The sequence below is a fragment of the Dendrobates tinctorius genome, unplaced genomic scaffold (genome assembly GCF_039654945.1).
Source record: "Dendrobates tinctorius isolate UK_male_01 unplaced genomic scaffold, ASM3965494v1 ptg000030l, whole genome shotgun sequence".
In the NCBI taxonomy this organism is placed as follows: Eukaryota; Metazoa; Chordata; class Amphibia; order Anura; family Dendrobatidae; genus Dendrobates; species Dendrobates tinctorius.
Genome location: NW_027361698.1, coordinates 9,039,473 through 9,063,675, shown reverse-complemented (window position 1 = coordinate 9,063,675; position 24,203 = coordinate 9,039,473). Strand labels below are relative to the sequence as shown.

At 45.0% G+C, this 24,203-nt stretch overlaps 1 long non-coding RNA gene across 1 annotated transcript; it reads left to right on the top strand.

Moving 5' to 3' along the window:
- Positions 1-579: 579 nt before the first annotated feature.
- On the top strand, positions 580-19,255 carry LOC141086041 (uncharacterized). The gene is made up of 3 exons (XR_012231479.1): positions 580-650; positions 3,040-3,110; positions 19,052-19,255. It is a non-coding gene; the product is annotated as an uncharacterized lncRNA (long non-coding RNA).
- Positions 19,256-24,203: the final 4,948 nt, after the last annotated feature.

The window sequence follows — 24,203 nt, the reverse complement described above, 5'->3', positions numbered from 1 at the left end:
GATGGATGACCCTGGCTGCTGCATTAAGTATGGACTGTAGAGGGGAAAGCTGAGTAACGGGGAGGCCAATTAGTAGAGCATTGCAGTAGTCCAGGTGGGAGGGTTTTTGCTGTTTCCATGGTGAGAAAAGGGCAGATTCTGGAGATGTCACCCACGAAGAGGGAAAAGTCAGATTTAGGGAGGTTAGTAGATGGCAGGAGCAGAAGAAGTTCAGTTTTTTGAGAGGTTAAGTTTCAGATAGAAAGCAGACATGATGTTGGAGACTGCGGACAGACAGTCACTGGCGTTCTGTAGTACCGCAGGGGTAAGGTCGGAGGATGACACGTTTAGTTGTGTGCCATCAGCATAAAGATGGTGATTTTCTGGATTTGTTTTCTCATTTTGACTCTCATAGTTGTGATCTACCTATTATGTCAATTACAGGCCTCACTCATCTTTTTAAGTAGGAGAACTTGCACAATTGGTGGCTGACTAAATACTTTTTTCCCCACTGTATATAAAGAAAAAATTACCCCAGAACGCAGAAGAGTATATGAGTAAGAAATTTAACCCAGCAACATTTTTTAACTTTTTTTTTTAGGGTGCTACATAACGCAACAAAGTAACACAAAGTACGTAATACTCGATGGATCAAAATATATTCAATGCAGGTATATATTTGGCAACGGATTGCACAGCCCTTATCTCTGTCTACTGATTGTATTCAGCCACTCTCCCTGCTCCTGCGACTCTCTCTCCCTCTTTAGTCTAAATGCTTAATTTATGTGATACAAACAGCAAAGCAAATGACTAGCCCTTAGAAGGGCTGTTAATATGATGGCTCAGCTTCATCAGCAGTATCAACGCTACAGGCCTCTGATTAGTTATACTGTGCCTAGACAAGCACTTTCTCCCTCCAATATGAAGTGTCACAGAGCTGTGCAGTGATGTCAGTGTGCCAAGCCAGGTGGTGACTATTCTTTTATAACTCCTGATGATGTCACGTGGCCAGCCAATCATAATAATGCCACAACTAAGATAGCTGCAGCATTACAGTGATGCACAGGCTATCCCCCGCATGCTTGCAGGCGCCAAACATGCGGGGCGGCAATTCAAGTTTTCCATAGAACACAGCCCAATACTCGCCAAGTAATGAGTACATCCGGACACCATGATACTTGAGTGATAACTGAGTATCACTGAGCACGTTTGCTCATCCCTACTATTTATTTATTGCCATAATGCAAACTATTTTCCAATGTACTGTAAGGAGGTGGCAGGTCCTCTCAGTTGTGCCCTCTCCTCCTTCCATATGACCCCCCTTGCACTTTAACTAATGTAAATATGTTTATTATTGCGATGTACTCTGTGTACCGCCATATGATGCACTTGAATGTTATTGTGTCATTATACTGTATGTTCCCCTTCAAATGTGCTAGGGTTAGGGCAAGATATATTTAAAATGTCGGCTGGTCCAGCAGCAGCAGAGGAGGAAAAGGAAGCTGCGGTTTTCCCTCCAGAACTGCCTTAGACGGTGGACAGGGCAGACGTATCTGGCAGAGGGCACTGCCAGGCCTTCAAGACAGTAGGGAACTGTTGCCCTGAATTCCAAAGGTCTATGGAAATAAGAAAGCCAAAGGACTGGAATACGGGCCTCAGGACTCCCGAAGGGTTAATGTAGGCAGTGGAATTCCCCTGGACTTTGGCTGCTTCAACTGCAGTGGGTGCAGCTGGAGAGTGTGGCAGGGACAGAGCAGGAAAACCAGTATTGTACTCGTGCCTTCTTCCTATTTTTCCACCATCCAAAAAAGTTATTTTCCCCATTGGAAAGCTGCTTAATTTCCTAGACTGCTGGAACCCAAGGAGAGAAGGTGGAAAAGCCTAATCCATCTCATGTCACATGTACAAGGGGCCGGGGGTACTCGCCTACTGTGTGCTCAGTAGTCAACGTATGGGAACTGTCTCTTTAAATATCACGGCCATCACTACCACCCCACCCACCCCCCGATCGCCGTTGCTACAGTACTTTAACTAAAAAGTCCCTATCCTTTCCTAACTACACTGACTGCTTAATTTTTTTGTATTACATTCTTTTTTATGACATGTTATTTGAGAAAACCAGTGCATGATGGGATTTTCAAACAAAGCACAATCAGGCGGCAGAGGCTGGGGTTACTGCCACAGCCTTCCTTTTGCCCTCTCCCTGAAATAAAGTGTCATCAGTGACATTTGTTTCAGGGGCTGAGATAGTCCCTGCTCTACTGCACAAGCATGGGATTTCAATTACTGCATATACTCACTAGATTCTTGTCACTGTGCGATGTGCACAATGACAGTATGGCTCAGATCAGAAGTAATGAGCTGGCAACAGAGCGCCCTGTCAGTGTTCATTGTAAGATGAATACCTGGCTTGCAGAGACCAGCAGAGCTTAGCTCTTACCTATTCCCTTTTTCTTAATTGCATTGGCCAAGTAAGACTATAATAGCATCCATTTACCTTCAGCTAAATGCGTTCCACCCGTGCGCTGCTCTTTTCCTGATGCTGGAGCATCAATCTTGGATTCTGACCGTTCCACTGATGAATTTGCCCATGTAAGGCTACTTTCAGATTTGCGTTCGGAAGCGCCATGCAGGGCCACCGCTAAGCTCTGCCCCCGGCCACGCCTCCTCTGGTCAGCTCCTCCTCTGATTGCATGACGCTGCATGCGATCAGCATACCCTATATTTAGCGTTGGGTACGCTGGCCGTGCGCTGGGCTGATTTTGCCGGCGCTTGCGCCCTCTTGTCGCTGCGCTGAGCGCACAAAAACGCACTTTGTTGCATTTTTGTCCGCTCGGCGCAGCACCAAAAGGGCTCAAGCGCCGGCAAAATCAGCCCAGCGCACGGCCAGTGTACCCAACACTAAATATAGGGTACGCTGATCGCATGCAGCGTCATGCGATCAGAGGAGGAGCTGACCGGAGGAGGTGTGTCCGGGGCGGAGCTTAGTGGCGGCCCTGAGCTGCGCCTCTGAACGTTAGTCTGAAACTAGCCTAACTTCTGGTTCTGTGTGTCTTCCAGATGCTGGAAACCTAGGTGCCGCCATTTTCCAGACGTTCATCATGATGAATGCATATCACATGTTTCTGATGGTAAGTCTGATACTACCTATATCCCTCACTGCTAATTACTTTCTCCTCCTAATGAAGCAGTGCTTACAGTGAAATATGCATCGAGGTTCTTCTGTAGGGTATAGATGGTGCGGCAATATGTATACAATAATGTCATAATGTGATAGGTCACTGTATTGATTGTAATTACTATCATCTGTTACATTTGGATCCCTAGTAGAGATGAGCAAACCTTTCAAGGTTTGGTCTGGTTCGAATTCGGCAAAAGGAACAATGTTCGTCAAACAGTTAACCAAATGGTATCCAAACCTCATTAAATTCAACGGGGGGGCAAAATTAAAGCCATGAAAAGTGACATCAATTGATTAACAGTAGAAATTTTATAATTGTGCAGCAGTCATGGGCCACGCATGAGACAGGGTCTGAGCCAGCATTTACAGCTTAGAATAGAAGTTTAATGAGGAACTGGTAGTTAAGGGAGCTGTGTAAGCCTTCTTAGCTGGGTGACTTGAAACCTCATGCAACACCTCCAATTTTTTTTTTTTATTCCAGCAACACTCAGATAGCACAAAAATCAATTTCATACAGTAATATTGATATGCAAATGTAAGGAAAGTAGCACTACCTGTTGACAGAAAGTAAGTGCAGGCCTGCCTGTCTGGGAGGCCTACTTACACAGGTAATCCACCAGATGGAGAATGAACCTAGAGTCTCCACATTTCAAAAAATAATTGTCACACACCACTAATGAGGCATCAATTTCCACAGAGTAGAAACAGTATAGGCCTCTGACACACCTTCTAATACTGGCATCCCACCAGATGGAGACCCAACTTGGAGTCTCCACATTTCAAAAAATAATTGCCACACACCACTAAAGTGGCATCAATTTCCACAGAGTAGAAATAATACAATAGGCCTCAGACACATTTTCTACCACAGACAACCCACCAGATGGAGACCCAACTTGGAAAATTTCCCACACAGCTTTTACCATAAAGTGAGACTAGGGACTTTTTTTTTCAAGTGGCGGAGGACTACAGTGCGGAAGGATACCTACCTTCCGTCATTGGATTCCTGCAGCCCGTAGAGAGCGGCAGCATCAGCTGATGCTGCAGTTCTCTACCCAAGATCGTCGTGGGACACACTCGTGGACTGCTTCAGATCATGGGTGAGTATTTTTGTGGTTTGTTATGTTAATATTTATTCCGTAAAAGACAATGGCTTCGGGGAACAATGTGACAAGTATTGGTAAGTATGTTACTCTATGTTATATGTACTGTATGTCTATGTATGTATTGTATGAATGTATTGTATGTAGCATGCATGTAGCATGTATGTAGTATGTATGTAGCATGTAGTATGTATGTAGCATGCATGTAGTATGTATGTAGTATGTATGTAGCATGTAGTATGTATGTAGCATGCATGTAGTATATATGTAGTATGTATGTAGTATGTATGTAGCATGTAGTATGTATGTAGCATGCATGTAGTATGTATGTAGTATGTATGTAGCATGTAGTATGTATGTAGCATGTAGTATGTATGTAGCATGCATGTAGTATGTATGTAGTATGTATGTAGCATGTAGTATGTATGTAGCATGCATGTAGTATGTATGTAGCATGTAGTATGTATGTAGCATGGATGTAGTATATATGTAGTATGTATGTAGTATGTATGTAGCATGTAGTATGTAGCATGCATGTAGTATATATGTAGTATGTATGTAGTATGTATGTAGCATGTAGTATGTATGTAGCATGCATGTAGTATATATGTAGTATGTATGTAGTATGTATGTAGCATGCATGTAGTATATATGTAGTATGTATGTAGTATATATGTAGCATGTATGTAGCATGCATGTAGTATGTATGTAGTTTGTATGTAGCATGTAGTATGTATGTAGCATGCATGTAGTATGTATGTAGCATGCATGTAGTATGTATGTAGCATGTAGTATGTATGTAGCATGCATGTAGTATGTATGTAGTATGTATGTAGCATGTAGTATGTATGTAGCATGCATGTAGTATGTATGTAGCATGCATGTAGTATGTATGTAGTATGTATGTAGCATGTAGTATGTATGTAGCATGCATGTAGTATGTATGTAGTATGTATGTAGCATGTAGTATGTATGTAGCATGCATGTAGTATGTATGTATGTAGTATTTTTTTTTTTTTTTTTTTACATTTAACACATTAGCCGGATGATGGGACTACTACTGTCCCATCATTGGCTAATGTGTCAATCACTGTCATGGTAGCAGGCATCGCCCGATGGGACTTGTAGTCCCATCGGACGATGCCTGCACAGCCCCCCGGAGCCTGCACAGTCCCCCGGAGCCTGCACAGCCCCCCTGCAGGCCGGCACAGCCCCCCCGGCAGGCCGGTACAGACCCCCACAGGGTGCACAGACCACCGGCAGGCCGGCACAGCCCCCCGGCAGGCCGGTACAGACCCCGGGCAGTCCACACAGCCCCCCGGCAGGCCGGCACAGCCCCCCGGCAGGCCGGAAGAGACCCCCGGAAGGCCCGAAATGACGGCGCATCATGATGCGCACACACCGCGCATCATGATGACGTCATTTCGGCTGTCAATCAACTTTGAACTTCCGATTCCGATGCCCGATATTGAAAAAATATCGGATGTCGGTATCGGAATTCCGATACAGCAAGTATCGGCCGATACCCGATACTTGCGGTATCGGAATGCTCAACACTATTCATGACACTAAAAACATCATCGCCTAGCATCTGGCTAAATTTACTCCATAGATCTAACAGAGTGGCAACCCAGTAGTCAGCACTATTTCTAACTCTAAGAATACGGGTATTGTGTTGAAGAAGCAGCAAGAAGGTGCTCATGTGTCGGGTGCTTCTATGAGGTCCAAGTCCATGCTGTGTTGGTGGCGGGATAACATTCAAGGTTGCTTCCTCTGTCCCTTACCACCAATTATTGAAAACAGAGCGCATACCATTATCCTCTTCTTTTCTCGACTGTTGCGCGTCCATCACCTCATTGTCCTCAATTTGTTCCTTGGCTCCTGCAGCTTCACTAACAGATTGTCTGGCACCATGAGCCCCCTTTGATCATGATGTCAGTCTGAAAATTGAGATATTGTTATCCCTTCCGCATCCTCCTCTGCTTCCAAATCTTCCTCTGGGACCACCACCTCCACACGCATACTATTCAAAGTGTGCTACAGCATGTAGATGACCGGAATAGAGGAGCTGATGACGGCATTGTCACCGCTAACCATTTTAGTAGCCAAAACTGTGAAGAAGGGTGCAGGGGTCTTTCACCTGTGCCCACTTCACAAGCGTGATTTGCACCATGTCCGGACTGTGTTGGCCCAGGCTATGCAAAAGGACATACTGCACCAGGGCTCATCACAGTTGCCACAGCCGCTGCAACATGTGCAAAGTGGAATTCCACTATGTCGGAACATCGCTAATCAAGTAGTTAACCGGTAGGCCGAAACACCTGTGTAGAGATGCAAGTCGATGACCTGTGGGGTGCGATCGTCGGAAGTGAGCACACAGCAAGCGTCCTTTCTGCAGCACATCCAGGCCAGATAGTGGCATACAAATTGCTGTACCACCAAGATGAAGACATGATCCATGCAAGGTATGTGAGTGAGGTTGCCACAGCGTAGGGCCAATACCAGATTTGCACTGATATTGCACATGGCCTTCCCTGGCTCCAGGTTTAGTGGAGACAGCCATTGCTCTGACTCGGCCTGGACACCTCTCCACTAGAGTTGAGCGAAACGGGTCGAAAAATTTCAAAAGTCGCCGACTTTTGGCAAAGTCGGGTTTCATGAAACGAAACCCGACCCTAGGATGAGGTCGGCCATGAGGTCGGCGACTTACACGCCAAAGTCGCGTTGCAAAAGTTTGTTTTGCACTCTTTTTCAGCCAATCAGGATCCACGGACACTGTGGGCAACATGATGACATAGGCAGGGGTCACCACCATCTTTCAGAAGGGCATGCAAGTGATTGGCTTGCTTTGGTGGGCGTCACAGGGGGTATAAAAGGGCGTGCACGCCGACCGCCATCTTACTTCTGCCGATCTCAGTATAGGGAGAGGTTGCTGCTGATTCTGTAGGGAGAGCGTTAGGCAGGGAAGAAGACAAAAAAACTGCTTCTGCTGCTAGCGATTTGGCCTGCACAACACACCAGTCACTGTGTGTGCAGTGCAAGGGGAGGCTATATAGTGGTGTATCAGTGGTGTTGGTTGTTGGGCTGCCTTCTAAGGCTTCCTGACATTCCTGCATTGCTGTTTACCCACTGCTCCGCAAACTGCTTTTTTAAAAGCAATCCCAATTTTTTTTTTTTGTCCTGCTGAGAAGAAAAAAAAACTGCTTCTGCTGCTAGCGATTTGGCCTGTACAACACACCAGTCACTGTGTGTGCAGTGCAAGGGGAGGCTATATAGTGGTGTATCAGTGGTGTTGGTTGTTGGGCTGCCTTCTAAGGCTTCCTGACATTCCTGCATTGCTGTTTACCCACTGCTCCGCAAACTGCTTTTTTAAAAGCAATCCCAATTTTTTTTTTTGTCCTGCTGAGAAGAAAAAAAAACTGCTTCTGCTGCTAGCGATTTGGCCTGCACAACACACCAGTCACTGTGTGTGCAGTGCAAGGGGAGGCTATATTGTGGTGTATCAGTGGTGTTGGTTGTTGGGCTGCCTTTTAAGGCTTCCTGACAGGCTGGCATTGCTGTTTACCCACTGCTCTGCAAACTGCTTTTTTAAAAGCAATCCAATCTCCCTTATCCTCTCGTCATTTTTGTCACAACTGTGCCATCGAGCCTGTGACATAGCGCTCAGATATCAGTGGCCCTCACACAATCCAAAAGTGTCCAGTGTCCACAAGTGTGTGCAGAAATTCAAAATCTCCCTTATCCTCTAGTCACTTTGGTCACAGCTGTGCCATCGAGCCTGTCACATAGCGCTCAGATATTCATTGGGCCTCACACAATCCAAAAGTGTCCAGTGTACACAAGTGTGTGCAGAAATTCAAAATCTCCCTTATCCTCTAGTCACTTTGGTCACAGCTGTGCCATCGAGCCTGTGACATAGCGCTCAGATATCAGTGGGCCTCACACAATCCAAAAGTGTCCAGTGTCCACAAGTGTCTGCAGAAATTCAAAATCTCCCCTGTCCTATAGACACCTTGTACCTTGTTTTACATTACTATATAGTTTGTTGGATTTTGTCTACATTTCTACCAAAAATGAGGAAGGCTGGTGGAAGAGGCCGTGGAATTGGGCGGGGGTTGGTAGCTGGTAATGATGGTGTTGGTGGTGGATCTGATGGTAGTGGCAAGAGCAAAATAGGACCGAATGCAGGAGGTGTTGAGCCTGCGTCATCGTCTGGCTACATAAGGCCTCGAACGCTTAGTTTTCCAGGAGTTGGCAAACCACTTTTAAAGCCAGAGCATCAGGAAAAAGTTTTGTCTTACATTGCTGACTCAGCCTCCAGCTCTATCGCCTCCTCTTCTTCAGTTGTAAAAAGTAAAAGCACTGAGTCGTCATTGGAGGCTCATGTTCATGAACCACACCTTTCCTTGTGTCCTTCACCCCAACCAAGATTGAAGGATGACGCAGGCCATACTACTGATTACTCCATGGAGCTGTTTTCACATACCATGCCTGGATTATCAAGTCAAATGGTGAATTACCCAGGCCAAGATGAATCTGACATGGAGTGCACTGATGCACAGCCGCTGATGGATGATTCTGCTGGTACATTCACTCAGAGCACTACATTGTCCTCGCAGTGTACAGAGCCAGATTCTGACCCTGATGAGACTCAGGTGCCCCTTCCCGCACACTATACCACCATACACGGTGACACAGAGGAAGGTGCACATGACATAGAAGAGGAGGTGATGGATGACCCAGTTGTTGACCCAGATTGGCATCCATTGGGGGAAGAGGGTGCTGCTTCCAATAGCTCAGATGAGGAGCATACACAGCAGACATCGACATCGCAACAGCTGTTATCTGGCAGGCCCGGAGCACTCCAAAGACAGGTTCCAAACATCAAAAGAGTTGCTGGACAGCTTGTCCAGAGGGTCAAAAGATCACAGCGTGCTAGGACGCAAAATGTCTGCCAAAGTAGGAAGACTGCAGTGTGGCACTTTTTTGACCAAAATCCTCATGATCAGGCCAAGGTTATCTGTAAGAAGTGCGCAAAGACCTTTAGCCGAGGGAAAAATCTGAAAAATTTGAATACCAGTTGCATGCTTAGACATTTAACCAGCATGCACTTGCAAGCGTGGACACAACACCAAACCTCAAGTGCCACATGTGCAACTGATCACAACGAAGGTAATCAGCAACACTACATTGTTTCCCCCACTGTAAGCCCACCGGTTAGCACAGCAGCAAATTTTGAGGTGTCGTTGCAAGGCCACAGCAGTCAGGGAATCCCACTGTTATATCAAGGAAAGACTGATTCTAGGCCATCAGAAAGAACACCAACTCCATCACCATCATCAACCCTCTCTCAGTCCGCCCTGTCCACCGCTACTTCCACCATATGCAGCTCTCAAGTCCAGCTCACCCTCCCAGACACTATGAGTAGGTCAAGAAAGTACTCAGTCTCTCATCCGCGTACACTGGGTTTGAACGCCCACATTGCCAAACTAATCTCGTTTGAGATGATGCCCTTTCGGTTGGTGGAAAGCACAGCTTTCCGCGAACTCATGGCCTATGCAGTACCACGCTATGACCTACCCAGTCGCCACTTCTTCTCTCGCAAAGCCATCCCAGCCCTCCACCATCATGTGAAAGACCGCATTGTCCATGCACTCAAGCAGTCAGTGAGCGGAAAGGTGCACCTCACAACTGATGCATGGTCCAGTCGGCATGGCCAGGGCCGTTACGTGTCCATCACTGCGCATTGGGTTAATGTGGTGGATGCAGGGTCCACAGGGGACAGCGGTGGTGGGACAGTGCTGCCTAGCCCACGGTATAGGAAACAGTTGGCTGTAGGCGTTCAACCCTCCTCCTCCTCCTCCAGAAGCGAAAGCTCGTCCACAGAGCGCAGTCGTACGAGCACTCCATCTGCAGCTGCCACTTTTGCACACGATGTGTCCCCCTATCGAGCAGCTAGTGGAAAGCGTCAGCAGGCTGTGTTGCAGATGATGTGTTTGGGCAACAGACACACCGCCGAGGTGCTGGCCGAGTACTTGAAGCGACAAACTGAGTCATGGCTGGGCAGTGTACATCTTGAGGCAGGCAAGGTAGTTAGTGATAACGGCCGTAATTTTGTGGCAGCCATAGCCATTTCAAAACTCAGCCATATACCTTGCTTGGCTCACACCTTGAACCTGGTGGTGCAGTGCTTCCTCAAAAATTATCCAGAGTTAACAGCCCTGCTCCAGAAGGTGCGAAGACTGTGCGCGCACATCCGCCGGTCGCCTGTACACTCCGTTCGTATGCAGAAGCTGCAGCGATTGCTCCACCTTCCCAACCACCGCCTCATTATCGACATTGCAACAAGGTGGAACTCCACCCTGCACATGGTGGAGTGGCTGTGCGAGCAGAGGCAGGCCATAATGCATTTGTGGGAGGATACACGGCCAGGCACTTTGAGAGCAGACATGGAGTTGACAGGTGTGCAGTGGTCGAAGCTGAAAGACCTCTGTAAAGTCCTTCAGTGTTTTGAGGAATGCACACGGCTGGTAAGCGCAGATGACGCCATCCTAAGCATGAGCATCCCACTTATGCGTCTGCTCATGCAAACTTTGACGCACCTTAAGGAGCAGGCGTCTGCAGCCAATGTTGATGAGGAGGAAGAGGAGGAGGGAATCCTTGATGACATTCAGCCATTGTCTGCTCAGGGACCTCTCCTGGACGAGGTGGAGGAAGAAGAGGAGGAGGAGGAGGAGGATGATGGGGATGATTACTTAGGGGAGGAGGATGCATCTCGTGGGGCAAGTGAAAATGTTGGCGTGGCAAGGTCTGGTACAGGGTTTGTGCGTGACTGGAGGGATGTGGATTTGCCAGAAAGTGCTCCTCCAACCAGCACTCGCAGTGCATCATTGACACCGGGAACATTGGCCCACATGTCAGATTATGCCTTGCAGATCCTAAAAAGGGACCCACGCATTGCCAAAATGATGAACGATGACGACTACTGGTTGGCCAGCATCCTGGATGCACGCTATAAAGGCAAATTACAAAACATCATGCCACAGGAGAACCTTGACCTAATATTGGCTAATAAACAAGCAACTCTGGTAAATCGGTTGCTTGAGGCATTCCCAGCACACAGCAGCGGTGATGGTTCTCACACGAGCCGTACGGGCCGGGGGCAGCTTGGCAGAGGTGTTCGTGGTGCACACAGCAGAAGTGGCGTTGGAGACAGGGGTTTCATGACAAAGTTGTGGACTGATTTTTCAAGTACCGCTCACACAACTGGTAATACTGCATCGATGGAAAGTGACAGGAGACAGCAGTTGTCAACTATGGTTACAAACTACTTTTCCTCCCATATTGATGTTCTCCCACACAGGTCATTCCCCTTTGACTATTGGGCCGCTAAACTGGACACCTGGCCTGAATTGGCACAATATGCCTTACAGGAGCTCGCTTGCCCAGCTGCAAGTGTACTATCGGAAAGAGTCTTCAGTGCAGCTGGATCAATCCTGACAGAAAAAAGGACCCGTCTGTCAACCCAAAATGTGGATGATCTAACCTTCATTAAAATGAACCACGCATGGGTTTCCAAGGATTTTGTCCCACCTTCCCCTGATGACACATAGGGTGACAGAAAAATGGCTTGCTTTGGTCCACCTCTTCCTGGGACTTGACCTATTTCACCTTTTGCATCAGCTGAATGTCCAACATCAACATATGCCACTTTATAAAACTCCCTAACTGTGCTGCCTCCCCCCCCATGGCCGGGGTCACCACCTAGCGCACGACACCGTGCGAGTGCCGTTGCCCTGGACAGGTGGGTAGGCCGACTCTTGGGCACGGGCACTGGCACAGGGTCCTTCATAGTGCAATCAAGTGTCTCTGACGGTGGTGGTGCACACCCGCCGTCAGACACACCGCCGTACTATGAGGGGCCCAGTGCCAGTACCGACGCCCACGAGTGGGCCCCCCTTGCTTGGGCAGGGCCCCAGCATTTGCAATCTTTACCTCTCCCTGCTCCTCCGCTGTGTAGTCTGGGCCGTCAAATCCATACTGTGCCTGACACCGTCTGAGCCTGCCTCCTGATGTATAGACATATATTTTGAATGTGTACGCTATCCATACATGTTATCTGGGGATACGGTACCCTTTCTAACCTTTGTGCAATCACGTGCAATCCATACTGGGCCTAACACCGTCTGAGCCTGCCTCCTGATGTATAGACATATATTTTGAATGTGTACGCTATCCATACATGTTATCTGGGGATACGGTACCCTTTCTAACCTTTGTGCAATCACGTGCAATCCATACTGGGCCTAACACCGTCTGAGCCTGCCTCCTGATGTATAGACATATATTTTGAATGTGTACGCTATCCATACATGTTATCTGGGGATACGGTACCCTTTCTCACCTTTGTGCAATCACGTGTAATCCATACTAGGCGTGAGAACGGCTGGCGAGCTGTTAAGCAAGCTACAGCACCTGTGGTTTGCACACGTAAGTTTTTCATTTTTTCAGGAATGATGGTTAGGCCTAATTCCGGAACTGCGGTTGACCTGCACTTACTGAGAAATCACTGTCCGCGGGTAATAATTGTAATCAGTGATCCCCATCACTAACGTTGTTCAGCGGGTTATCTGCACCTGTAAGCGACAAACGCTGGCCTTTTCAGTGTAGCGCACATGCAGCCATGGACATGTAAGGGCATGACACACCAGTTATTGGCCAATCTCATGTGCCAGAGCCTCACGTGTCCCTCTAGTAAGCCGGACTCGGACCGCGGGGCATGACGGAGTCTCGTTCGTTAACGGAATTAAGCTTGCAATGTGTGCATCTGTTCTGTAGCTGGCATGGTTGAGGTTTCCCAGGTAGAGTCGAATTTAACCGTAGGCTCCACTCCTGGTGGTGCCCTTCTGGACATTCCTTTAAGGTTCAGCTTTGCAACCATACTGCCCACGTAAAACAAACACTTTGCCTTCATGAACGCTGTTTGGAGGGTCATGACTCGTGGGAATAACGCCGCCCAATCAGTTAACCTGCTAGAGAGATCGTTCGTTGCTCCCAAGCATGACATCACACTCCCTAGGAAGAAGGTAATGCCACTGTGGCGACCGTACTCCTGGGGGCGACACAAGTGCACTGATGCCCAGCCACTGCTCGATGAATCTGCTGGTACATTGACCCAGACCACTACATTCCCCTCGCACGCTACATGACCTGAATCTGACCCTGATGAAACTCAGGTTACCCTTCCCATATACAGTTCCATCTTACACGGTGACAAAGAGGAAGCTGCAGATGAAAGTGCAGGTTCGGCCCACCCGCCATCAGACACACCACCATACTATCAGGGGCCCTGTGCCAGTGCCGTCGCCAACGAGTGGGCCCACCCGCTTGCTCAGGATCACAGCACTTGCAAAGTTGAAATACTGTGCAGTGAGATGGAAGATGGGGACGACGAGGAGTCCAGACAAGTACAGGGATTCCCTAGCGAGGAGACTTATTTGATTGTTTTCAATGTTGGGACAGCAATTTTTGGGGAGCACTATACTCTGGAGAATGATAGATGGGGCCCACCATACACTGGAACATTCCAAAGGTGGACATCAGACACTGGTGCAGCATTTACAGGGCCCATTATACACTAGAGCATTAGAAATGGGGCCCATTATGTTTGGAGCATTATTGGGCCCATAAGACAGTGGAGCTTCATCCATGGGGACCAACATATACTGTAGCATTATGTGGAGCTCATCATATACTGTTTCAAACATTATATGGGACCAATGATTCTGTATGGAGAAATAGATGGGCCTCGTCATGAGATGTAAAAAGTGAAGTATTTTTCATTGTACTATACCGCTATTTCTCTGCCATATCGGAGCATGATGAGTTGTGGTATGTGTTAAAGGGGCGCTCTTTCGCCCAGGGCACATGAAAACCTGCAGTCAGCCCTCCCCCCCACAACTTTAGCCAAATAACCCCCATTTTTCAGTGCGTAACTTGTATTATGAAGTTAATTAAGGTTGACAAGCTTAAGTAAGAAGAATTGATGCTTTTGACATTCAAATGGGCACTGTAGGTGTGTTTCCTGTCCTCCTCTCACTACCGACTTTTATTCCCCATTGACTTACATTGGGTTTCATGTTTCGGGACGACCCCGACTTTTCCCTATAATCGGACGATCTTGCTCGACCCGACTTTTGGAAAAGTCGGGTTTCACGAAACGAAACTCGACCCTAAAAAACCAAAAGTCGCTCAACTCTACTCTCCACAATTATTGAGCTGTGTGACTGCAATCTCCAAGTCATATTAATTTAAACACTGCCTGATTGTGGTGAGCTATGGCTGTGCAGTACAGAGGTGGAACGTGTCTGCACTGTTAGAATGCGTCTCTGATTAAGGGAGAGGTTGAGGGCACATGTAGAGGCCCTAGAGGAAGTGGAGGAGGCAGAAGCAGTGGAAGAACTGTTAGATGAAGAGGTGTGTCCTGGAAGTCTTGTCTTAGGGATTCCTTGACGCCTGCCCCTACAGACAAAAGAGTCACTAAGTGCCCAGTCAGTGAGATGTAACACCCATGCCCATGTTTTCTCGCCCAGGTGTCAGTGGTGAAATGCAGCCTGGCAGACATCGATTTTTTCAGGGAATGGGTGAAGTTGTCGGTGACATACTGGTGTAGCGTATGCACAGCTTTCTTTGAGAAGTAATGGTGACTAGGCAACTGGTACAGCCATCAACTTTCTGAAACTGTCTGTATCCACCAGGCAGAAAGGCAGCATTTACGTGGCCAACAGATTGGAGATGGTGGAGTTCACGCTTTTAGCTTTGTCATGTGTAGGAGGAACATTCTTATACGTAACCACAACTGTGGGACCAAGAGCTGGCTGCTGTGCTGAGAGAGGGCGGAGCATGGAGAACAGGACAAGCTACTGAACTATGAGAGAGGTGCAGGCTGAGTTGTTATGGTGGACTGAGAAAAATGTGTTTTGCTACACAAAAGGAGTAGTCATGTCTACTTCCATAACAGCTGACCAGTTTTTACTTACCCCGACAGTGGTGGGTAAACAATTGTCGTTTCTGTGGCCAGAGACCTGTGTGTGAACACTTGGAATAGTGATGAAGGAGGAAAATGTTGAAGATAGGGTTGATGGGACAGCCGGTGATTGGCAAAGCCTACTAGTCCACCTTTTAACACAGTAAGATTCCCACACTAAGGCATGTTGATCGTGCATGTGCCGGTTCATGCATGTAGTTGTCAAATTATTGCAATTTTTGCCTCTACTGAGGTTCTATTTCCAAATTTGACAGATAAGGTGTGTTGTGTAATCATTTACAGTCTCAAAAAAGGCTCAGGCTAAGCAACTCTTGCCGCCCCTGCAAAATACACACTCGCAACTGGTGCTGGCCACAGACAAAGTTGGGGCTGAAGATGCAGTGCACGTCATGGTGGCGTCACTTCGTGTCTGTGTGGGAAGCAGCAACGTAACCTCCTCATTTTCCTCCTCCTCCACCTCCTCTGCTGAGGTACTCAGCTGCATACCTCTGCGTTCATACCAAGTGAGATCTACAACCTCATCATCATCCTCTCTGTTCTCACACTCCTCACCCTGAGAATCACCTTCCTCCTCTTCCTGCCCTGACACCACAGTACAGTTCACATGTGCCACTGATATCTGAGTCTCATCAGGATCACCTCCACCCATGGTGGACAACGCCTGGTGACAAGGGTCTGGATTCTACTTGGACCCTATTTAGTCTGGCCCTGAATCCAACATGAAAAAGTTTTGGGCATCAGTGCAAATGCTTTCCTCCTCTGGATTTTGTTATTCTTCAGAGCAGACCTCTGATGCCCATGGAATACAATGTATGAACAGTGCTTCAGAATGGCCCATCTGAGGATCTCGACAGTCAGTTGGGAGTTTGGACATTTTTGAGGTGAGGGAAACACGGGTGATTGGGTTACCAACTCTAAGGATTGTACAGTGTGTGATGTTAAGGTGGAGGAAGAGCAAGAGAGGCCACTTGATGCAGCACTTGCCATGCACTGTAGCACATGCTCTTTCTGAGCCTCATCAACAATGTGCATCACTGTACGGTTGCTAATGAAAGGAAGTCGGGTAGGTCGGGTAGTAACAGATGTTGTCAGTGATCTTTGGATAGGACGAGACAGTGTTTGTTCGGTTGAGCTTTCATTCACATTAACACCTAACCCACGTACAAGTCGAACTCCAAGCCTATTCCCCCTTCTAGAGGTCTGCTTTCCTTGGACAGAAATGGTACTCTAATGGGTCATGTGATTGTTTAGCTCATCTTTGGTAAGAAATGATGGGCATGTTAATTGGACAAAAAGGGTGTACTTGAGTGCAATTTTTTTGATTGTTCACCACCTGTTCATCAGTAAAATTCTTGAGATCCTTTTCAAGACCTTTGCGTTTGATTAATTGCTGACTTCCTCAGGATCCACTTTCGCTGGATATTTATCTCAACCACATCATTCTGAGGATACTCTTGACCTCATTACAGGAAAAAAAGTTTTACATTTTTTAAATACTAGCCTTGACAGTTTAGTATAGATGACTAGAAATGGGCAAACCTGAACAGTAAAGTTTGGCATCCATACTGAACACCTACTGTTCAGGCATGGACACCGAACACAGACTTCACCAGAAAGTCCATGTTTCTGTTCGTGTTCGGGTTTGGCTGCCTGAACACTGGGTGTTTGTCGCGCTGTCATGTGCATGGCAGCACGGCAAACACCGCTTCTGATTGGCGGTGAAATCATCCCTGCCGGTCAGAGAGCTGCGGTTCCCATGCTGTCGAAAGACAGCGAGAGTGCTCAGCTGTGATCAGAGGTATAAAGTAGCGATGAGCGAGTATACTCGTTGCTTGGGTCTCCCCGAGCATACTTGGGTGATCTCCGATTACTTTGGCGTGCTCTGAGATTTAGTTTTCTGTGTCTCAGCTGCATGATTTGCGACTTGTAGACAGACTGAATACATGTGGGAATTCTCTAACAAACAGGCATTCCACACATGTATTCAAGCTGTCTAGCAGTCGTAAATCATGCAGCTGAGGCAACAAAAACTAAATCTCTGAGCGTGGGGATCCCGCTATTCTTGATAACTAGCCTTGCTGAAGCTGACAGCTGAGGGTTGCAGCCCCAGCTGTGAGTTTTGCCTGGCTGGTTAGCAAAAATACAGGTGAACCCACGCCGTTTTTTTTTAAATTATTTATTTACAGTGTAGAAGTGGCTGATGAATACTCCCATCCGTTGCTCCTGGTCTCACTGTAATTAGCGGCAGCAGGTGTCCGATGATGGAATCAGTAGTTCCATGAGCTGACACCAGTGACTGAAGGTAAACTTTATACCTCCGATCACAGCTGCGCTCTCATGCTGTCTTTTGACAGTGTGTGAACAGCGGCTCTCTGACCTGCGGAGATGATTTTCCTGCTGATCAGAAGCGGTGTTTGTCGCGCTGTCATGCACATGACAGCGTGACAAACACTGGATGTTCGCGCCCCCCCATTCAAATGAATGGGGTCCAGGTTCGGGTCCGGGCACTTTTCTGGTACCCAAACTTTTTGTAACTGTTCGGCTGAACCCACCGGACCCGAACATCCTGGTGTCCGCCCATCTCTACAGATAACAATGCCTCATTTGTAGTCTCATTTTAACATGGATTCACACTGAACCAGATCCATGGTAAATGCGCCCATTTGATTATATACTGTAGTCTCATGTCTAATTTCCATACTGTGAAGCTTCAGTTGTGAAAAGGTAAGTGGCTTCAAAAAAGTGGCATTCCAGTGGATATTGCAAAACTTTGATTTATGTTGCTCTGACTTTGACTTATAATGATAAGGCCAACATTATCCTGTTAATTTTCTTTTGAAAATCTGCTTTTGACTATGACTTTAGTCCAACAGAATTAGAAAGGCATATTTTATCTTCCTACATTGCTATATGCACTCAACTTATGACTGAATAGAAGTCACTCTGCTTCTGAAGTATATCCAGTGACCACTCTCTAGGAAAATGCTGTTACTGATGACAACAACATGGATGTTTTGACCTAACACATATCACCTGAACCTTTAGACCTACACGCAATTATAGGGTGGCAACATGTAAAACGTATAGATAATTAGTGGAAATCAATCTAAGACATATACTGTGGGTCATCATATCTTGTAAATACATAGAATCTACCAGAATTAATGTGCCATTCTTACATCATGATGAACATACTGAATTAGAGCATTTTAGGACAGTTGGCATCATTTTGGTGGAAAGAAAACTACTATAAGACTTTTCCGGAGTAAGGAACATACTGGTTATTAAAAGAAACAGCTTGGCCACTGGTATGCGTGTTCAGATACATATTTAGCTCAAATGTTTCCGTTTCTAATGTATTAGTTGTGGAAACCAATATGATATTTTCACAAGTGTGCGTTATGTAATTATTCATACTAAGATTATTAGAAAAAAATATGCAAACTTATGAATATAATACAATAAATGGGTACGTATTACTTCTGAATAAAATCTTTTATGGTTGCCAATACAGCGCTACCCACCCTAAACAACCAGCTTGTAAACCACATGAAATACCTTAATAAACCAAAGCAAAACATTGAAATGCCACAGCATGTGAAACTAATGAAAAGTATCCTAAGCAAACTAGAACGTGCTTTTCAATTCTTAGCAAATAATCATGTAGTTGTGACTTAATTTACCACTTGGTCCCCTAATGCATTAAAATATTTGACTGGAAGCCATTAATTATTATTCCAGCGCACTTCCAAAAAAGGACTTCTTTCATATTATTTTGCATAAAAGAATTCTACATGGATTAAAAGAACTGAACGACATAAGCAATATAACCCAAGGCTGAAGACAGACTGGCCTGGAGAACTAAGAAATGGAGAAGAAAGGGTTTTGGTCACTATGGCAGGAGATGACTCTGTGATGGAAGACGCATACTGTGCCAATTATAATAAATAAGTAAGTCTTCTGGGATAGGTCAAAAGTCCAGACACATAATTCTTTAAAGCTGGCATTGATTCTTGTAGAATGGATCTAAGGGGAATTCTAGGCAGTTATTTAAGATTAAAATATTTACTTTTGTTTTTGTTAATAATAATAGAAATATGGCTTTGAATGTTCAATAGTATGGTGTTTTCTCAAGTTAACCTCAGTTAAAGATGGAATTGGCTAGATGATCAACTGGTTGTTAAAAGGAATATGTGATATTCCTTTTTGGGTATTCAGGTAAACAGCTTGCAATGTAATTAATGGACAATTCAGGTTCACAAGAGACAGTGAGTTGTGCTTTGACAACTGCTTTTAGCTCCAGCTCATAAAGCAGAGAGTCTATTTGACTTAACAGATATGAGACAACTGCTTTAACCCCTTAGTGACGGAGCCAATTTGCAGCTTAATGACCAGGCCAATTTTTACATTTCTGACCACTGTCCCTTTATGAGGTTATAACTCTGGAACGCTTTAAAGGATCCCGCTGATTCTAAGAACATTTTTTCATGATATATCTTCCTTCATGTTAGTGGTAAAATTTCTTCGATATGACTTGCGTTTATTTATGAAAAAAATGGAAATATGGCGAAAATTTTTAAAATTTTGCTATTTTCAAACTTTTAATTCTTATGCCCTTAAATCAGAGAGATATGGCACAAAGAATACTTAATAAATAACATTTCCCACATGCCTGCTTTACATCAGCACAATTTTGGAATCAAATTTTTTTTGTTAAGAAGTTATAAGGGTTAAAAGTTGACCAGCGATTTCTCATTTTTACAACAAAATTTACAAAACCATTTATTTAGGGACCACACCACATTTGAAGTCACTTTGAGAGGTCAATATGACAGAAAATACCCAAAAGTGACACCATTCTGAAAACTGCAGCCCTCAAGGTGCTCAAAACCACATTCAAGAAGTTTATTAACCCTTTATGTGCTTCACAGGAACTGAAGCAATGTGGAAGGAAAAATTAACATTTATCTTTTTTTTGCAAGCATTTTCAGAACCAAATTTTTTTATTTTCTCAAGAGTAAAAAGAGAAAATGAACCGCAAAAATTGTTTTGCAATTTCTCCTGAATATGCCGATACCCCATATGTGGAGGTAAACCACTGTTTGGGTGCACGGCAGGGCTTGGAATGGAAGGAGCGCCGTTTGACTTTTTCAATGCAGAATTGGCTGGAATTGAGATCGGATGCCATGTTATATTTGGAGAGCCCCTGGTGTGCCTAAACAGTGGAAACCCCCAACAAGTGACCCCGTTTTGAAGACTAGACCCCTTAAGGAACTTATATAGATGTGTGGTGAGCACTTTGAACCCCCAAGTGCTTCACAGAAGTTTATAACTCAGAGCAATGAAAATAAAAAATCTTTTTTTCCTCAAAAATGATTTTTTAGCATGCTATTTTTTATTTTCCCAATGGTAACAGGAGAAATTGGACCACAAAAGTTGTTGTGCAATTTGTCCTGAGTACGCTGATACCCCATATGTGGGGGGGAACCACTGTTTGGGCACATGGCAGAGTTCAGAAGGGAAGGAGCACCATTTTAGAATGCAGACTTTGATGGAATGTTCTGCGGGCGTCATGTTGCGTTTGCAGAGCCCCTGATGTGCCTAAACAGTAGAACCCCACACAAGTGACCCCATTTTGGAAACTAGACCCCCAAGGAGCTTATCTAGATGTGTGGTGAGCATTTTGAACCCCTAAATGCTTCACAGAAGTTTATAGCAGAGCCGTGAAAATAAAAAATCATTTTTTTTAAACAAAAGTGATTTTTTTAGCCCCAATTTTTTTATTTTCCCAAGGGTAACAGGAGAAATTAGACCCCCAAAGTTGGTGTGCAATTTGTCCTGAGTACGCTGATGCCCCAAATGTTGGGGTAAACCACTGTTTAGGCACACATCTGGACTCAGAAGGGAGAGAGCACCATTTGACTTTTTGAACTCAAATTGGCTGGAATCAATGGTGGCGCCATGTCGCGTTTGGAGACCTCCGATGTGCCTAAAGAGTGGAAACCCCTCAATTATAGCTCCAACCCTAACCCCAACACACCCTTACCCTAATCCCATCCCTAACTCTAATCCTAATCCCTAACCCTAATCCTAACACTAATCCCAACCCTAAACCTAATCCTAACCCAAATTTCAACCCTAACCCTAATTCCAACCCTAACCCTAATTCCAACCCTAACCCTAATGGAAAAATTAAACTAAATATATTTTCTTTATTTTATTATATTTCACTAACTAAGGGGGTGATAAAGGGGGGTCATTTACTATTTTTTTTAGATAACTGTGATAGGGTGTATTAAAGTTATCAAAATGTACCTGGAATGAATGAATGGAATCTGCCAGTCGAAGAAGATGGCGGCGCCCACCGGAGGATGCAGGAGGGCCCGAGGACCACAGGGAAGTAGCGAGTAGGGATCGGGGACCCTATTTCTCTCTCCTCTGGTGTGCGATCACATCAGAAGAGAGAGAAAGAAAATGCAAAATCGCTGCTTTTTTTGCGGTCGCCGTTATACGGTTAATAACGGTGATCGTAAAAGCGGGGTTGGTAAAAACCAACCCGAATCATGTTCTCTGAGGTCTCGACTACCACCGGCAGCCGAGACCCCATAGAAAATCCTACTCTGGAGGCGCTATACACATTTTCCACAGCGCCGGAAATTAATTAACGGCGCTGTGGTTTAAGTATCCTTAACTACCGCTGTTAAAAGGCGCATCGGCGGTCGTTAAGGTGGTTAAGAAATTATTTTATTAGTTTTTTTATTTTCATATTGTACTTTAGGATTTAAAATTGTTTAAATCTTCTAAAAGGTAATGATCATGTATATAACGTTAAAACCATCCATCAAAAATTGAAAGCAGCACGCCTTTTGAAGAATATGAAGATTATTTATTCAGCCCATCGGGCTATGTGCCCATTCAGTGCGACGTTTCGGTCCAGAAAGGGTGCGGTCCTTTCTCAAGCACCACTGCTTGAGAAAGGTCCGCACCCTTTCTGGACCGAAACGTCACACTGAATGGGCTCATAGCCCGATGGGCTGAATAAATCATCTTCATTTTCTTCAAAAGGCGTGCTGCTTTCAATTTTTGATGGATGCTTTAAAGGTTTGGTATATGCCTGGGAGCGTGCACCCCCTCTTTTCTTGTTTTGTTTGTGCTGCTTTTTCATTTTTTCAATTTATCGTTAAAACCATATACATACCACAATCTTCTATCAGTGAAATAAAAAAACAAACAAACAATAGAGATCATCTGATCCAACCCTGCAAAGGATAACACTACTCTAACACAAGTTTCAGAAAATTTTCATACTGTCTATAACAGAAACAGAACACACATGGTAATGCACAGCGGCTTGCTGCTTGTGTGGCTGCTAAACAACAAATTGACCCCTGTCCACAGGAGAAGTGTTTACAAATCACAATTGGACCACAGAGGAATGGGTGGAGGTTTATCCCCAGACAAAAGGCTTTTTGACACCCTCCTGAATTCTAGTATGCAATCTAGGAATGTAATTCCTGGTTGATATGTAACCTTGATTAACCCCTTTGGCAGATGTTGTCAGATAGACCCAAATCACAGGGATGGATTATTATATCATCACGATCGCCCTCGCATATGGGCTGTGCACAGGCGATTGATGCTGGGTGTCAGCTGATTCTGACAGATGACACCCGGCACTATGTGTCAGGAGCAGTCACGCATCTCTTCTGGCACTTTAACTCCCTAAATACTGCAATCAAATGTGATCGCAGCATTCCTGGAGCTGGCAGAGGATTGACAGCCTCTCTGCCTTTTTTGGATCAGAGACTCTGCGGTGTGACGCAGGGTCCCAATCGTTGCCATAGTGACCCAATGTAGTCCTGACAACATCTAGGTCACCAGAGCCAGGATAGTTGCTGATCATGTACAGTGCATGATCAGAAACTTTCTCTCTCAGTGCAGAGGTGACAGTTTGCACAGTATGGAGATGCTACTGCATCCCAATGCTGTACAAGTGATCAGCCTGCAAAAAATGATAGTCTCATAGTGGGACAAAGTAAAAAAAAGTTATGTTAAATAATTTTAAAAATATTTTAAAAAATAAAAAATCAACAGATATTGTATACAGAAATTAATATTTGTATGAAAAATAAATAATAATAAAAGTACACATATTTGGTAATGTCACATCCGCAACGACCTGACCTATAAAACAGTCCCACTAGTTAACTCCTTTAGTGAACACCATAAAAACATTAAAAAAAGCCAAGGCAAAAAACAATGTTTTATCATCATACCACGGAACAAAATGTGTAATAAAATGCGATAAAAAAGACAGATATACTGTAAATAAACATGGTTCTGCAGAAAACGTTATCTTGTCCCGCAAAAAACAAGCTGCCATACAGCTCCATCAGTGGAAAAATAAAAAAGTTATAGCTCTCAGAATAAAGAGATGCAAAAATAATAATTTTTTCTATAAAATGTTTTTATTGTGTAAAAGTGCTAAAGCATAAAATAACAATATAAAAGAAGTATCGCTATAATCGTACTGACCCGAATAATAAAATTGCCCTATCAATCTATCCACACATGGAATGTCATAAACCCTCCCCTCAAAAAATTATTCCTGAATTGCTGGCTCATTCTGCCTTCCTAAAATCGTAATAGAAAGCGATCAAAAAATGTCATGTACCCAAAAATGGTACCAATGAAAACATCAACTCGTCACGCAAAAAAACAAACCCTCACATGACTCTGTGGGCAAAAATATGGAAAAATTATAGCTCTCAAAATATGGTGATGCAAAAACAATTTTTTGCAATAAAAAGCGTCTTTTAGGGTGTGACAGCAGCGAAACATAAAAACCCTATATAAATCAGGTATCACTGTAATCACACTGACCTGAAGAATA